Here is a 17,521-nt window from a genome sequence, read left to right as displayed (position 1 = left end):
CCAAAAATGTCAACAAAAACAAACTGGGCTAACCCGCACCACGAACAAACTGTTCCAGCCAATAACCGACAAGAAAGATTTGGGAGTGGGGTTTGGGGGGTTAGTGCGCGGATGAGGGGGAGGGAGGGTCTAGCTAGCCTCCGTTTTGTTTGACAATACTTTAAACGTCAACAAGAAGTGACGTCACCCAACATCGCTTAGACTTAGAGTAGGGCTGCACAATTAATCGAGTTTCTAATTGCAATTACGATTACGGATGCCAAGATTACGTAATCGTTCAAAGCCGTGATTACAAAAGAAAGTCCACTCTGCATGTGTGTGTTTAGAGCATAATTATGTTATGAGAGGCGAATCACGACTAGCCTACATCAGAAAACCCAGCAAAATATGACATACCAGGCAGTGACGTAAGTATACGCTGAAATAAAAAGTCTTTCACCTCAGAAAAACGGACTTTAATGTCCTGTCAGCCGTAATACTGTGCTCGTAGCGCGCACTCTATAAAGAGTGATCTTCACTGTATAAAGTGCAAAAGAAACTACGTGCATGCAACGTCGTTACAATGCAAATTATTAAGTCACGAAATAAAAGAAAAATACCAATAAATCAAGTGTTAGCCGAGAAGGATTTGCATGCAGGTATGATTTTCATTCTATTCACCAGGAGCTGTTTCATTAACAGTTCTTGTTAGTATTGTGTATTTACCATGGTAACTGTCCTTTCAAAAATGCCACTTTATTTTCACTTTGTGTTATTTTTTATATTATTAAATGACTGTGGTGGCTCATATCAACATTGTATTAACAAAAACTTTTTCTATTCTTTACCATGAGTCATTCTTACAATTTATGTGTATGTTAAGTAAAGGGGAACAGTACTTGTGTGTGTTAACAATTTTTGTGTAAACATGTATTATAATATGCCTATATATATTCAATGTAAATTGTGATAATCGTAATTAATAATCCCAATTACAATTTCAAGGGAATAATCGGCAATTCTGATTTTTGTCATAATCGTGCAGCTCTAACTTAGAGCACCTTTAAGTCTAGCGTCAGTTCTGGCAGGTCACGTTAGTCAGGCTTGCATCAGCTGACACTCAGCTGATCCACGTCTACCTATAGGAATACGACGCCTATCTGTCACGGTGGGTAAATCCTATGTCTCATTCATGTCTCGTGTTTCTGTTGTTACATATGTGTGTGTGCTGATTAGAGGGGCGTGGCTGCTCATCAGAGCTCATTCAGTAATCACTCATCACCAGCTGCAGTCTATCATCCCGGTCTATTTAATCTCACCCATTTCTCATCTCCATTGTCAGATCGTTGTTTGTGATGTCCGGTGTTTGATCCCTCTACGTTCCAGTATCCTTCGTTGTTCCTGTCTGTTCCCTGTGGATGTTCTGGATTCGTCTTGTTGATCGTCACCTCACTTCACCTGCACTGTATCCATCTGACCATCGAGTCCCTGCGCCACTTACCTGCCTGTCTGTGAATCGTGTACTGAGTTTTCAACCTTGCCTGTCTGTGGACTGTGTTCTGAGCTTTCCAATAAATATTGTTACTTGCAATTGCTTCCGTAGTTCTTACGTTACAGAACGATCTGACCAGAAATGGAAGCAGCGAGTGACAATCCTGAGACGTTGGAGGATTTCGTCAATAACAGCAGACGGTGGATGGAGAATCAAGAGAGAAATATCAACGACACCGCTCGTGCTGTTCAGGCGTTAGTGGCGCAGGTGTCCGGGCTCACCCAGCAAGTCCAACAGCTGCGTATTCCCGCTGCGCCGGTCCCACCGCCGATTCCCCAAATACCACCAGTGGACCCCTCCCAGTCGGAACCACGATTACCAGCCCCAGAGACATACTCAGGTGAACCCAATTTTTGTCGAGCTTTCCTAACTAGATGCTCCATGCATTTCTCTCTCCAGCCCAGAACCTTCCGGGAGGAAAGAACTAAAGTGGCTTTCGTGCTAACGCTGCTGACTGGGAGAGCGGCACTATGGGGAACGGCGGTGTGGGAAAACCAGGAAGACTGCTGCACCTCGTTCCAACGTTCTCCGGCGAGATGAAACGGGTCTTCGACCGTACCTTGGGAGGCAGAGAAGCGGCCAGATTGCTGGCCGAGTTACGTCAAGGACATCGATCCGTGTCGGACTACTCGATCGAGTTTCGGACCCTGGCGGCGGAGAGCCAATGGAACGAGGAGGCGCAGTGGGATATGTTCCTGCATGGGTTGGCTGACCGCGTCCAAAAGGAGATTTATGCCATGGACTTACCACCCAAACTCAACGATTTAATCGCGCTAGCACTGAGAGTGGACGCCAGACTGTCTCGTGTGGAGCGAAGAGGACCCAACTACCGTTCTTCGGCGGAATCGGAGGGTCACCGTGCTGGAGGTGGGGACGCGGTCAGCCCCGTCTACGATCCCGAGCCCATGCAGGTAGGTCGAGCCCGGCTTTCCCGGGAGGAGAGGGAGAGGCGGAGATCCCAGGGCCTTTGCTTGTACTGTGGAGGAGCGGGACACTTTGCCTACAACTGCCCGTTAAAAGGCCCAGCCCGGTAGTAAGTATGAGGCTACTATCGGGTGGGATCTCCGCCGAGAAGACCTCATCGACATCGACTCTCCTTCCGGTTAGACTCCGATGGTCCAACCACCGTCACGATTGTCATGCACTTCTGGACTCGGGCGCCGAAGGTAACTTCATGGATCACAACTTTGCACTCAAGCACCAAGTTCCCCTCAAACCACTCACCCATCAGATTGCAGTGCACGCCCTCAACGGACAGAAACTCCCCACCATATCTCTGGTTACTGAAGATATCATCCTCACCACATCAGGCAATCACTCAGAAACCATCTCATTCTACATCCTGGACACTCAGCTTGCACCCATAGTTCTTGGTCACCCATGGCTCACTCGTCACAATCCCAAAATAGACTGGCAACTCAAATCCGTAGCGGCTTGGAGCAGTTTTTGTCATAAGTCCTGTCTTGTCTCTGCTTGTCCGTCTGTTTCTGTTCATGTGTTACAGGAGGAGACAGTGGATTTATCTAACGTGCCCACGGAGTATCGGGATCTGAAGGAGGTGTTCAGTAAGTCTCGGGCTGATTCTCTCCCTCCACATCGTCCCTATGACTGTGCTATAGAATTATTGCCAGGTACGTCTCCGCCTAAGGGCAAATTATATTCACTCTCTGTCCCAGAGAGAGAGGTCATGGAGAAATACATTTCTGATTCTCTAGCAACAGGGTTCATCCGCCCTTCCTCTTCTCCTGCGGGGGCGGGGTTCTTTTTTGTGGGGAAAAAGGATGGATCGTTGCGACCTTGTATTGATTACCGGGGGCTGAACAACATCACGGTAAAGAATACATATCCTTTGCCATTGATGTCTTCAGCTTTCGAGAGGTTGCAAGGAGCATCCGTCTTCACGAAATTGGATTTAAGAAATGCTTATCATTTGGTCCGCATTAGGGAGGGGGATGAATGGAAGACCGCATTTAACACCCCTAGGGGGCACTTTATATTTGGTCATGCCTTTCGGCTTGTCCAATAGCCCAGCGGTCTTCCAAGCACTTGTCAATGACGTGTTGCGAGACATGATCGATCAATTCATATATGTCTACCTGGATGATATATTGATTTTTTCATCGTCTCTCCAGGAACACGTGCAACACGTACGACAGGTGCTTCAGAGGTTGTTAGAGAATGGGCTTTTTGTCAAGGCGGAGAAATGCGTGTTTCATGCACAGTCTGTTCCTTTCCTAGGTCACATCATCTCGGTTGAGGGAATGCGCATGGATCCTGACAAGGTTAAGGCTGTGGTAAATTGGCCAAGTCCTGATTCCCGTAAGGCCCTACTGAGGTTTCTGGGGTTCGCCAATTTTTACCGGCGTTTTATTCGCAATTTCAGCCGACTAGCCGCGCCTCTGACTGCCTTGACCTCCCCCAGAACGACGTTCAGGTGGTCAGACGCAGCAGAAGCTGCGTTTGCCAAACTGAGGAGCTGCTTCGTTCCAGCTCCCATCCTGACAACCCCTGATCCATCACGTCAGTTCGTGGTGGAGGTCGATGCGTCAGAGGTGGGGGTAGGTGCAGTGTTATCCCAGCGCTCTCCTTCAGACGACAAGATGCACCCTTGCGCGTTTTTTTCCCATCGTTTGTCCCCTGCCGAAAGCAATTATGACATTGGCAACAGAGAGTTGTTGGCAGTCAAGTTAGCATTGGAAGAGTGGCGCCACTGGTTAGAAGGGTCGGGGGTACCTTTTATCGTCTGGACCGATCACAAGAATTTGGAATACATTCGTACGGCTAAAAGACTCAATTCCAGGCAGGCTCGGTGGGCTCTTTTTTTCGGACGTTTTGACTTTACTCTCTCGTACCGCCCCGGTTCTAAAAACATCAAACCCTATTCTTTATCGCGCATTTTTGACCGTTCCGATCGCCCGTCTACTCCCGAGTGCATTTTACCTGAGAATCTATTCATCTCTACACTCACATGGGAGGTCGAATCGAAGGTCAAGAAGGCCTTAGAAGGGGTAACGCCTCCGACTCGTTGCCCACCGAACCGGTTGTTTGTGCCGGAGAGTTTACGGTCCAGCGTTATTCAGTGGGGTCACTGTTCCAATGTGGCTTGTCACCCAGGAGTCAATCGTACTATGTTTTTAGTCAAGCAACGATTCTGGTGGCCTCTCATGGCTTGTGATGTTCGCAGTTTTGTATTGGCTTGCTCAGTTTGTGCCACAGGTAAAACTTCCAATCGATCTCCGGACGGGTTACTCCAACCGCTGCCGGTGCCTTCGAGACCCTGGTCCCATATCGCACTAGATTTTATTACCGCCCTCCCACCCTCCCAGGGTCACACGGTAGTTTTGACCGTGGTGGACCGGTTCTCGAAGGCGGCGCATTTCATTCCCTTGCCCAAATTACCCTCAGCCAAGGAGACAGCGGTCATTGTCGTTGACCACGTCTTTCGGATTCATGGCCTCCCGACAGACGTGGTTTCTGACAGAGGACCCCAATTTGTATCCAAATTTTGGAGAGAGTTTTGTAAACTTCTGGGGGCGACTGTGAGTCTGTCCTCTGGGTTCCATCCCCAGAGCAATGGTCAAACTGAGCGAGCCAACCAGGATTTGGAACGAACGTTGCGATGTTTAGTGTCCAAGAATCCTTCCTCGTGGAGTCAGCAACTTTCTATGGTGGAGTACGCCAACAATACGTTGCCAGTGTCATCCACGGGCCTATCACCATTTGAGTGTAGCGTAGGTTACCAGCCACCAATTTTTCCTAGTCTGGAATCCGAAGTCGCGGTCCCCTCCGCCCACGCCTTCGTCCAGAGGTGTCATCGCACTTGGACGAGAGCCCGTGAGACTCTACTCCAAGTGGGGGCGCGCACCAAGGCCAAAGCCGATCGCCACCGGCGGAAGCCTCCCGTATACGTCGTCGGTTCTAAAGTGTGGCTTTCTACCAAGGATATTCCTCTCCGTTCCGTTCCGAATAAACTTGCACCTAAATTCATTGGCCCGTTTGCTGTCACCAAAATCATTAGTCCGGTGACAGTCCGCCTGAATCTTTCTCCAGTGTACAGGAGAATCCATCCCGTCTTTCATGTTTCCAAAATTAAACCCGTCTTTTATGCTCGCATTAATCCGCCAGTCCCGGTTCCCCCCCCCCGCCGCGCCTCGTAGATGGGGAATCCACATATTCGGTTAATCGTATTCTGGACTCGAGACGGAGGGGATGCGGATTACAGTACTTGGTGGACTGGGAAGGTTACGGTCCGGAGGAGAGAAGTTGGGTGCCAGCTAGAGACATTTTGGATCACTCCCTTATCGATGATTACAATCGACAGGTAAGGGAGTCTGGGAACGCCAGGAGGCGTTCCTAGGGAAGGGGGTACTGTCACGGTGGGTAAATCCTATGTCTCATTCATGTCTCGTGTTTCTGTTGTTACATATGTGTGTGTGCTGATTAGAGGGGCGTGGCTGCTCATCAGAGCTCATTCAGTAATCACTCATCACCAGCTGCAGTCTATCATCCCGGTCTATTTAATCTCACCCATTTCTCATCTCCATTGTCAGATCGTTGTTTGTGATGTCCGGTGTTTGATCCCTCTACGTTCCAGTATCCTTCGTTGTTCCTGTCTGTTCCCTGTGGATGTTCTGGATTCGTCTTGTTGATCGTCACCTCACTTCACCTGCACTGTATCCATCTGACCATCGAGTCCCTGCGCCACTTACCTGCCTGTCTGTGAATCGTGTACTGAGTTTTCAACCTTGCCTGTCTGTGGACTGTGTTCTGAGCTTTCCAATAAATATTGTTACTTGCAATTGCTTCCGTAGTTCTTACGTTACACTATCACTGTATACACATATAAGCTCCTTCAGTATTATCAGCAGCTATCGCATTTCTCAGGAGCTAATTACCCTCCTCCATCCCCAGCTCCTCCTCTCGTCAGTCATTATGGCATTCTGATTCCCCTTGAATCAGAATAAATTCTCGAATTATGTTGTAATTAATGATATCTGCAATACATTCATGTTGGTTCTGTTCTCATTACCCTAAGGAGGGTTATTGCTGCTCTCCCTGCTCTTATCCATGCTAGGCTGCATGGATGCGCAGGGAGTTCTTGCCCAGAACAGAACCATACCGCCAATCCTAACTGTATGCAATTGCCAATTGAATTTGACGATAGTGGTCCTGACAGAATTGTGAAAATTATACAGAAAGTTATATTCTGAATTGGTTTTAGTCATTAGAACAAAGCAGAATGGCATGCAGGTCAGAAGAAAATGAAAGAAAATAAAGACCTGCTGTTAAATAAATCTCAGAAATGACCAAATCTGCAGTTTTGTTAGGGGCACTAGCATCTTGGAACAATGCATTTGTAATCCTCAAAACTGCAGCAGTACCAACAATGTCCACTAGATGACCATATAATGACTCTAAAAATGTCTGGGTAAATTTAGGACTGAACCCAGGACACCAGACTCCACTTTAGGCTGCTCACCATATGCCCTTTATACAGTTTGTTCTTCCTTTTTTAATATTTTGTTTATTACCTCTCTATTTTATTGATCTCTGTGGCCCACAACTAAGTTAAACGAGACAAGAAAGAAGCCTCAGTAGAAAAAGAACCTTACTAATTCCAAAACTGCAACTTGACAGGCTCCAGAACAGTGTTATTTTAATATTGTTCATGTGTTATTAAAGTATAGAATGCTGCAGTGATCATCAGATCTGCAGATCTGACAGTAATCATCATCATCAACTCAATCGATTTGGATTTGGATTATTGCAGAAAATAAACTCTGTGACCAAAGTTTATTATTCTTTCAAGTTCTATCGTTATAACATTTACAAATCAATGCAAATTAACCTAAAGAATGTCGGCAGAAGTAAAAAGCTAAATGTAGGCTATAAACAAACTACTCCTCAATCACATGACTTCAACATCACCCTTCCGACAAACCTTTTTAGTCTTTATTTAAAAACTTTTTCCCTGATAGTTTAAGTTAGAATAGTTTGCAAGAGCGCTGTTAACACAACAGGCTGTAAAAGCTGACTAGTGAATAGATGAGTTTATCTGTTCACCTGATGGCGTTTAATGTCCCAGACAACCTCTTTTCAAGCCTTTTTCAAGATGAGTAAAAGCTTTAAAAACAATCACAAAAGGTGATTACTGATGCATTTTATGTCATAGAATAACATGTGGAAATATCTTGAGCTTGTGTTAACCACAGACCTTATTTCAGACATTTAACCAAAAACCCATTCAAATAAATGAACTGACTTCAGGGTGAACCGGATATGCTAAAGTGTGAACTTGTTCCTGGCTTTTGGCCTACAAAAATAAGTCATCGCTGCAGCACTCTATAATTAAAAGCGGTTTTGCTTATTATCATGCTTATAACTAGGGTATTGGATTTTTATTAGTACTTTTAAAGTACATATTAAAGCTTTATTGTGCATGACATATTCTACATCTGCCCAAAATCTAAACTTAACAACTACCTTACTAACTATTAATAAGCAGTAATAAGGAGTTTATTGAGGCAAAAGTCGCAGTTAATAGTTAGTCAATAGTAAGAATTGGACCCTAATCTAAAGTGTGAACATAATTTTATTTCAGCTACATTTAGTTTCAGTTTTAGTTAAGGATAAAAGCGCAGCTCCAGACGAGCTTTGATTGTGGTTTGTTCATCTGTAAGGTTTCAATAACAAAATGTGTGAAAATTCAATTTACATAATCTATTAAAATATCACATCTTTCTGAGAGATATGTTGAACCAACAACAAGAACTCATACTCTCCTTTCATACAGTAATATTGTAATTTGGGAATCAAAAGGCTTTTGTGCAAGGGAGGTGTTGTGTGTGTGTGTGTGTGTGTGTGTGTGTGTGTGTGTGTGTGTGTGTGTGTGTGTGTGTGTGTGTGTGTGTGTGTGTGTGTGTGTGTGTGTGTGTGTGTGTGTGTGTGTGTGTGTGTGTGTGTGAGACACTTCGACCAAGCCCCCCAAATCACTCCTCCCCTACTTCCGTGGTGTTCAGTTAGTATCAGGGAGGGTCACCCCACATTCTGCTGCCAGATGGCCAAGCCATAGTAGAGTCCTCTTGCTGTAATACTGAATCTGGAGGGGAGCCCTTTCCCAGACCAAGTCATTATAGCACATCAACAGTGAATGACTGTTTATGTGCTGACATGAGTCAGAAGTGATTAGGGTTATGCACACACACGAGCACAAAAATACTGAAAATTGCATTTTCGCTCTTAAAAATAATGGTTCTGTATTGGTTCCATGAAAACCTTTAACATCCAAAGACCCTTTCCATTCCAAAAAAAGCTTCTTCAGAATGGAAAAAGATTTAACATTTTTATTTAAAAAACATATCCATTAAGAATTTTTTTTTTTATCTTTTAAGAATTATTAACAGTTTTTTTTTTTCGGGGACTCAAAAATGGTTCCTCTATTGCATCATTGCAAAAACACCCTTTTGGAACCTTTACTTTCGGGAATAATTTCTACTCCATACTAATCTAGTCTGTTTAATCGTCCATCCATTAGACTAGAAAAGGGATTACTGTAGCTACAGTGAGGAGGCTGAGGAGCCAGAGGGCAAGAGAGATTCAAGCAAGCGGGTGAAGGAGAGAAAAGACAGGAGGGGGTGGAGAGCAATAGCGTATGCGGGGCGGAGGAAGGGGTCGGCTTTAGTTTGATGTGAATGGGTATTAAAGGCAGCATGCTAGAGAGGGGCAGAAAAAGACAGATCAGTCCAACCTGCCCCCATAAGAACAGCACGATGGGGGCATAGTGAGCTTCTCAGGGCAAGCTGTCAGTGGTGGATTTTGCATTTCTGCATTGAAATATTTGGGTGAAGGAAAAACAGCCTTCACTGGGGGAGTGAGATCACAAAAATGCTAGCATGAATTGAAGTGTTTATGTGGAACTGAAATGAAAACTGGGAGGTAAGAACCATTTTTGTCTGTACATTTAAAACCGCACATCTTGCTATACACCCTTAAAAATAAACCTTCCACACAGGTTTTCACAGGAATGCCATAGAAGAACCATTATGAAACCTTTAGAACCTTTTAATGAACAGTTCCAAAAATATAATTTTAATTATCTAAAGAACCTTTTTCCACTATAAATAACCATTTGTGTAATTGAAAGTTACATGAATGTAAAGGTTCTTTATGGAACCACAGATTTACAGTAAAGAACCTTTATTTTTAAGCGTGTACATCCCGTTCTGCGTTTGCATGTGTGGTTTTTGTGAAAGATACAAGTAACAGAGACACAGAGAAGAGGATGTGTCAACACAGTAAAGGGAAACACATTGTGAAGCAGAGGAAGTGATGTCTGAGGTTGAAACTGTGCTCTGCTAGCTTCACACGTCTACACGTCATTGCTGGCTTGCATTCGCATACATGCACACTCACACACATGCGCGCAGACCGCTGTTCCGACACAGAAACTGAGCCACTGCGGATCTTTGCAGAGGATGTGCACTAGATGATTGACAGAGATTATGCAGACAAAGAATATGAGAGAATGAGAAAAATTGATTAAAAAAGGTAAGGATGTTTTTCCACATTTTGTTTTGATTCATAAAAAGAAGGTCTGGAACGTTTGATTTGCACTGAAGCTATTTCTGCAAGCGCTGCTGCTGATGGTGTTCAAGGTGGCAAGGAAAACGCAAGATGCAATGTAGCGTCTCTATCAATCTTATTCTAATTTGTTTGGTAGGATGGGGGGAAGGGTTGATCACTGGGCTCTAGGGATACGTTGATAATAGATGAGAATGGAGGGAGTGGAATACAGGGTGATAAAACAATAGGAAGAACAGAAATCTTAAGCTTGCACAACAAAGGGTACAGCTGGATGGCTTTTCATGGCAGCACTTGACCCTGTGCAGTTGACGTAAAATGTGGATAATTGCACAATGGCATCTTGCTCCTTGTCACATTTATTAGGCTGTAATGTGGTGATGCACTGAGTCCTTTCTCTTCCTCTGCCTTCTCAGGTGCTACAATTTGATTGTTTCATTGCATAAACAATCTACAGTAGGCTATGTGAAGTTGAACCTGCTTCCAATGCATCAGAGTAGATAAGGACCCTACCCTTGTAAAAAAGAAGTACACTTAACAAAAAAAACTATTTATAGAATCGCACGTTATTACGATTAAATTAAAAAAGATATTATAGTTTCAATTTATATTAAATGCAATTAGTTGAACTTAAAGGGGTGGTATATTGCCACTTTTTACAATATGTAAAATAAGTCTCTGTTGTCTCCAGAGTGTGAATGTGAAGTTGTAGCTCAAAATACCCCACAGATATCTAAAAAATCACTTGTGTGGGAACTATTGTAAAATGCTTACTGAGTGACATGCTATTGCATTTGTGTTACGTATTGTATTGCATGTGAAAAGACAGATGCGACAGCTTGAGCAGACTCACAAATGTTCTCTACTACAACAACTCTTCCTCTTCTAAACATGGACTGCTTGTTCCCGGGGGCAGGGTTAATGTCCATTTTAGGGTTAGTGATGTCACTAACTTGGGAGGAATGTCGTGAAGTCCCTACCAGGCGTTTGTTGTAGTCCTTAAAAAACGATTTATTTAAAATCAAATATCTTCCTTTGCTTTGAACTTTGAACATTGTAACTGTTTAAAAACTACACACAAACTAAAGTTAGAAAGTGAAATCATAATCAAGCATGTTGTGCTTTTTTTTTGACCCACTTAAGTACGACTTAAGTACATATTTATATGCAATTTCATATTTCATATTACCTCTTTTTTCTTTGAAATATGGTTAAAGTGTACTCCTGAATGTATTGATAAACTAATGTCATTTCTATTGAAACTTGTATGGTATGTATTTAAATATATTTGTAATTGCACATTTGTAATGATGAAGTTACAATTTATAACAATTAGAAAATATTAACTTTAAGTGTAATATCAAATAACACACTGCAGTTGAAATTATTATCAAACATGTGATGTAGTATGTTAGTCAACACCTCAAAATAAGTGTACTTCTTTAAAGCACAAATAAGACAAAATATTATTTTAAAAAAAAAGATCCATTCATCCATCTTCTTCCGCTTATCCGGGGCCGGGCCGCGGGGGCAGCAGTCTAAGCAGAGATGCCCAGACTTCCCTCTCCATAGACACTTCCTTCAGCTCTTCCGGCGGAGCCCCGAGGCGTTCCCAGGATAGCCGGAAAACATAATCCCTCCATCGTGTCCCAGGTCTTCCCCGGGGCCTCCTCCCGGTGGGATGCGCCCGAAACACCTTCCCAGGAAGGCGTCCAGGAGGCATCCGGAACAGAAGCCCGAGCCACCTCAGCTGTCCCCTCTCGATGTGGAGGAGCAGCGGCTCTACTTTGAGCTCCTCCCGAGTGACCGAGCTTCTCACCCTATCTCTAAGGGATCGCCCAGCCACCCTGCGGAGGAAGCTCATTTCGGCCGCCTGCATCCGGGATTTTGTCCTTTCGGTCATGACCCACAGCTCATGACCATAGGTAAGAGTAGGAACATAGACTGACCGGTAAATCGAGAGCTTTGCCTTGCGACTCAGCTCTTTCTTCACCACGACAGACCGGTACATCAACTGCATTACTGCAGAAGCTGCACCGATCCGTATGTCAATCTCCCGTTCCATCCTTCCCTCACTCATGAACAAGACCCAAAGATACTTGAACTCCTCCACTTGAGGCAGGAACTCTCCACCAACCTGAACTGGATAAGCCACCCTTTTCCGACTGAGAACCGTGGCCTCGGATTTGGAGGTGCTGATTCTCATCCCGGCCGCTTCACACTCGACTGTAAACCGCTCCAGTGCATGCTGAAGGTCCTGGTCTGATGGGGCCAGCAGGACAACATCATCCGCAAAGAGCAAAGACGAATCGTGCTGTCCCAAACCTGACACCCTCCGGCCCCTGGCTGCGCCTAGAAAATGTGTCCATAACAATTATGAACAGAACTGACGACAAACGGCAGCCGTTCCAGAGTCCAACATGCATCGGGAACAAATCTGACTTACTACCGGCAATGCGAACCAAGCTCCGGTTCCGGTCGAACAGGGACCGGACAGCCCTTAGCAAAGGGCCCCGGAGCCCATAACTCCCAGAGTACCCTCGGCAGGATGCCGCGAGGGACACAGTCGAATGCCTTCTCCAAATCCACAAAGCACATGCAGATTGGTTGGGCAAACTCCCATGAACCCTCCAGCACCCTGGAGAGGGTATAGAGCTGGTCCAGTGTTCCACGACCCGAACGAAAACCCCAATGTTCCTCCTGAATCCGAGGTTCACCCTCTGATCCCCTTCTTAAAAAGAGGGATCACCACCCCAGTCTGCCAGGCCGAAGGTACTGTCCCCAACCGCCACGCGATGCGTCAGCCAAGAAAAGCCCCACAACATCCAGAGACTTGAGGTACTCAGGGCGGATCTCATCCACCCCCGGTGCCTTGCCACCGAGGAGTTTCTTGACTACCTCTGTGACTTCAGCCTGGGTGATGGACGAGTCCAGCTCCGAGCCCTCAGCCTCTGCTTCCTCAATGGAAGACGTGTCGTGGGATTGAGGAGATCTTCGAAGTATTCCTTCCACCGTCCGACGACATCCCGAGTTGAGGTCAACAGCTGCCCATCTCCACTGTAAACAGTGTTGGTAGGGCACTGCTTCCCCCTCCTGAGGCGCTGAACGGTTTGCCAGAATCTCTTCGAGGCCAGCCGGTAGTCCTTCTCCATGGCCTCACTGAACTCCTCTCAAGCCCGATTTTTTGCCTCCACAACCACCCGGGCTGCAGTCCGCTTAGCCCGCCGGTACCCATCAGCTGCCTCAGGAGTCCCACAAGCCAGCCAGGCCGGATAGGACTCCTTCAGCTTTACGGCATTCCTTACTTCCGGTGTCCACCACCGGGTTCGGGGATTGTCGTCATCACAGGCACCGGAGACCTTACGGCCACAGCTCCACTCGGACTCAATATCTCCAAACTCCCTCGGGATCTGGTCGAAGCTCCGCCGGAGGTGGGAGTTGAAGATCTCTCTGACAGGGGACTCGGCCAAATGTTCCCAACAGACACTAACAGTACGTTTGAGTCTGCCGAATCTGTCCAGCTTCCTCCCCCGCCATCGGATCCAACTCACCACCAGGTGGTGATCAGTTGACAGCTCGCCCCTCTCTTCACCCGAGTGTCCAAGACATACGGCCGAAGGTCAGATGAAACGACCACGTCGATCATCGACCTCCGGCCTTGGGTTTCCTGGTGCCCCGTGCACTGATGGACACCCTTATCCTTGAACATGGTGTTCGTTATGGACAAGCTGTAACTAGCACAGAAATCCAATAACAGACAACCGCTCGGGTTCAGATCAGGGGGGGGCGTTCCTCCCAATCACGCTGCTCCAGGTGTCACTGTTGCTGCCCACGTGGGCGTTGAAGTCCCCGAGTAGAACGACGGAGTCCCCAGTCGGAGCACTTTCCAGATGCCAAGAGGGCCGGGTACTCTGCATTGCCGTTCGCCCCGTAGGCGCACACGACAGTGAGAGACCTATCCCAGACCCGGAGGTGCAGGGAAGCGACCCTCTCGTTCACCGGGGTGAACTCCCAACACATGGCGTCTGAGCTGGGGGGCTATAAGCACACCCACACCAGCCCGCCGCCTCTCACCGTGGGTAACTCCAGAGTGGTAAAGAGTCCATCCTCTCTCAAGGAGTGTGGTTCCAGAGCCCAAGGTGTGCGTGGAGGTGATCCCGACTATCTCTAAAAAAAAAAAAGATTTAAAATGTATTTTTAAAGTAAAACGGAATTCATTTATTTGACATCTACAAAGTGCATTTTTAAAAGTGTACTTGAGTGTGTTTCGAAACATTCATTAAAGTGTACACTTAAGTGGCCTATTATTTCATTAATATAATATTATCAGCAAGTATACAGTATTTTAAATATATATATTTTTGAAGCTCACTACAATTGCATAGGCTATTCAATACAATTAAGCATATTTCTTTTATAGAATCATTTTGGTAATGAAAACCTATGAAGGTTTTATCCTTTTCTGGGCTGCAGGATAAATGTCAGAATGTATCACTATAATTGAAACTGTTGGCTTACGTTTTGTTATAATATTGCTCTACTGCCATTTTCACTTTCAGTGCTTACAGTTCCACTAGGGAAGCTGGTCATGTATTATGGCTTTTCAGCTATGTGATGTTGAGATACAGAGGCCTTTGTTTGTGAATGATGGAAGTGTCACACACAGATGTGTATCCATTTTCAGACTGGTCTCATTGTTTAACTATTCGTACATAACGCATAATACATATTTAATATACTTTTTTGTACATTTGGGTAGATGCTGAAACAAGGAATATGTGTGTACTGACAGCATCTAAAATGTAAACAGTATTACTGATATATAAAAGTAAAATATATATGAATCGTTTATATCATATTTATTTATATAGTTACATTTTTGCAGTTTTAAAGATATTTTAGATCCCTTAACCTTAACCTTATCCCCAAACCTAAACAAAACCACATACAGTGAGTTTTTTGTTTGTTGTTGTTGTTTCAATACACCATTATGTAGATGTATCTATCTTTAAACCTAACCAATGTTCTAAAAAATATAGTATAAAGATAAATGCTACAGACGGACAAGTGTAATCACAATAATTTATGGAATTATCCAAAAATGGCAAAAAAAAGTTGTACCAAAATATAGATGTGTGGCATTTAAAAACAAATATACATAATGTTTAAACAATTACAGAAATTGTGTTAATTTCAAGATTTGATAGTGTTGTTTTGTTTAAAATGATGCAATCTTTGAAACGATCTAGCACCAGAAGTCACACAGAACAGAATGAAATGTTATAATTACAAAATAAATTAGTCAACTGTGATAAATGTGATTGAAAACATAATCTCATTGATCATAAATACAGTAGAATCAACTGATTAATTCCATGAATTAAATATTCTTAGATTAAACATAAGGTTTAAATGTTTACATTTTACATTTTAGTGTCTATGTAAACATACATAAATGTATGTGCGGTAAAATATGTACAAATATACCATGAGATCATGTTGCCATTCTACTTAGACACATATCCAGACTTATCTAAGGTCTGCATTTTCTCAGGCAAATAATAATGCAACAAAAACAAAACATCATTCAACATTAGTATGTGTATGTCTTAGCATTTCCTTGGTGCAAAGAGCTGAAAATCAATAAAAGTGCTGTGAGTGTCTGTGGGAAACTCGAAGCTTAATGCCACGCACACAAACTGCTGTGTGAAATAACACTATCAAAGAAGAGCAAAGAAATGCAAGAAAATGTTGAAATTCTGAAAACAAAAATGTAATGATCAATTTTGGCAAAGAGAAGCAAACTTCTTTGCTCAGACATATGAAATTGTGAGGTAATGAGAATGACTCCTTAAAGATTATTCACAACTAGAAAAAAGCCCAAAAAGTGGATGAATACATTCTGTTATTTTTATTTTATTCCATTACACTTCCGCTGCTCTGTTATAACTTGCAAGTGAAGCTAAATATAGTGTAATGTTAAAATGGAACACTTAAATATTAAATGCTTTGACCTAAATTATGGGAAGCTATGTTGATGTAGATGCAGGTCCTAATGCTCTGTACACCCTAAGAGCTATGGTAAGGAAGACAGATCACATTATCATTAGAGAAGCCACACAAATATCCCACAATGTCTGGGATGTATATAAAGGCCTATAAACATCTGTTTATTTCTGTCATCCTTTGGCTGCTCCGCAGTATATGATCACGCTATCATTCATTCAAGTGCTATTAAACCCTTAAAGCATAAGAGGCACAAAAAAGCCTAAAATCTGAACTGGTGCAGCTATCTGTGAACAAACACCCAAAACGCACGCACAGTGCTGCAGAGTTCTCTTTCACGCTTGGACAGACAAAACTCACCGTCTTAAATTAGTTGATAAGTGTTACATTGACGTAAAGAATTGTGAGAAAATAGGATGTGTCAGATCCAAGTCATGTAAATCAGTTCTTAGTGACAGCAGCCTTATAAACATTAATGTTAATCTAAGAACAAAAGACAAAAGACAAAGACAAAGAAAATCGCTCACTGCTCTTGACTGAATACCTTTTGTAGCTTTAATAAGGATTCATCTATATAAAGCGGCAACCTCCCTGTCTCTCTCTTGAAACCAACACGGAAGTGAATTAAACTGCAATTCATCGACTGGCCGCTTGAGGCTGGGAGCAAAAGTGAGTCAAATCTGTATCTCCCCCATGTTAAAAAGCCCAACTTTACAGCAGAAAAAAATATGTTTACAGCCTGGTGTCTAAAGTTGTTTTGGTCTATACAGCTAAATTTGCCCTTCATGTCAACTGTAAGGGGGGTGAATTTTTTTATAACTCATCTGTTTAAATTATATTAAGCCTCAAAATGCTGCATAATCAAGGGCGTGGCCACTTGAGTGACAGGTGGATTGCGCTGCTGTCTAGCCGTTTGTCTGCTCTAGCTCTAGCGTCACGTCACCTCAGCTAATTCCAGCTGCTGAACTTGCCATCTCTGCCGTGTTTATACTTCTTTCGAGATTATTTCATAAAATGAAATACACACCTTATACCTTCGCCCACGCCGTTGGATTCCGTCGTTGTCGAGTATCGAAAGACCAACCAGCGCTGTTCTTCAGTTGTTTTCCTCTGTGAACATGCATTCATGGATGTCTGACAATTTTGTTGCTTTTTGGAGTTCAGATTTAAAAACGTCTAAGATATAGAGGCCACACTTGTTCTGCGATACCGTTGATCTTACGAAACAGATAGACTATAATACGCTTATTTAACTTTATAGTGTTCAATAAAAAGTACCATCAGAGGAAATCCTGCAGGTGTCAGTGCTTTCTCTCCGTCCCTTAAAGCGCCATTCCACCGGTGGAGACATGAATATGTATTGAAAGTGGGTCATATATGTAGTAGAATAGTATCATACATTTC

The 17,521-nt window shown here is 43.9% G+C and overlaps 1 protein-coding gene across 1 annotated transcript in view; it reads left to right on the top strand.

The window, feature by feature from the left end:
* Positions 1–9,908: 9,908 nt before the first annotated feature.
* The window catches only part of sipa1 (signal-induced proliferation-associated 1), a 62,484-nt gene continuing 54,871 nt past the window's right edge, over positions 9,909–17,521 (top strand). The window contains exon 1 of the mRNA XM_077201975.1: positions 9,909–10,078. The gene's annotated coding sequence lies outside the window, so the exon portion shown is untranslated. The remainder of the gene's footprint in view (positions 10,079–17,521) is intronic.

This window comes from Siphateles boraxobius, unplaced genomic scaffold, assembly GCF_051911475.1.
Source record: "Siphateles boraxobius isolate OS27281-9 unplaced genomic scaffold, OSU_SipBor_1 48, whole genome shotgun sequence".
NCBI classification, from domain to species: Eukaryota; Metazoa; Chordata; class Actinopteri; order Cypriniformes; family Leuciscidae; genus Siphateles; species Siphateles boraxobius.
This window is presented reverse-complemented; position numbering and strand designations above follow the sequence as displayed.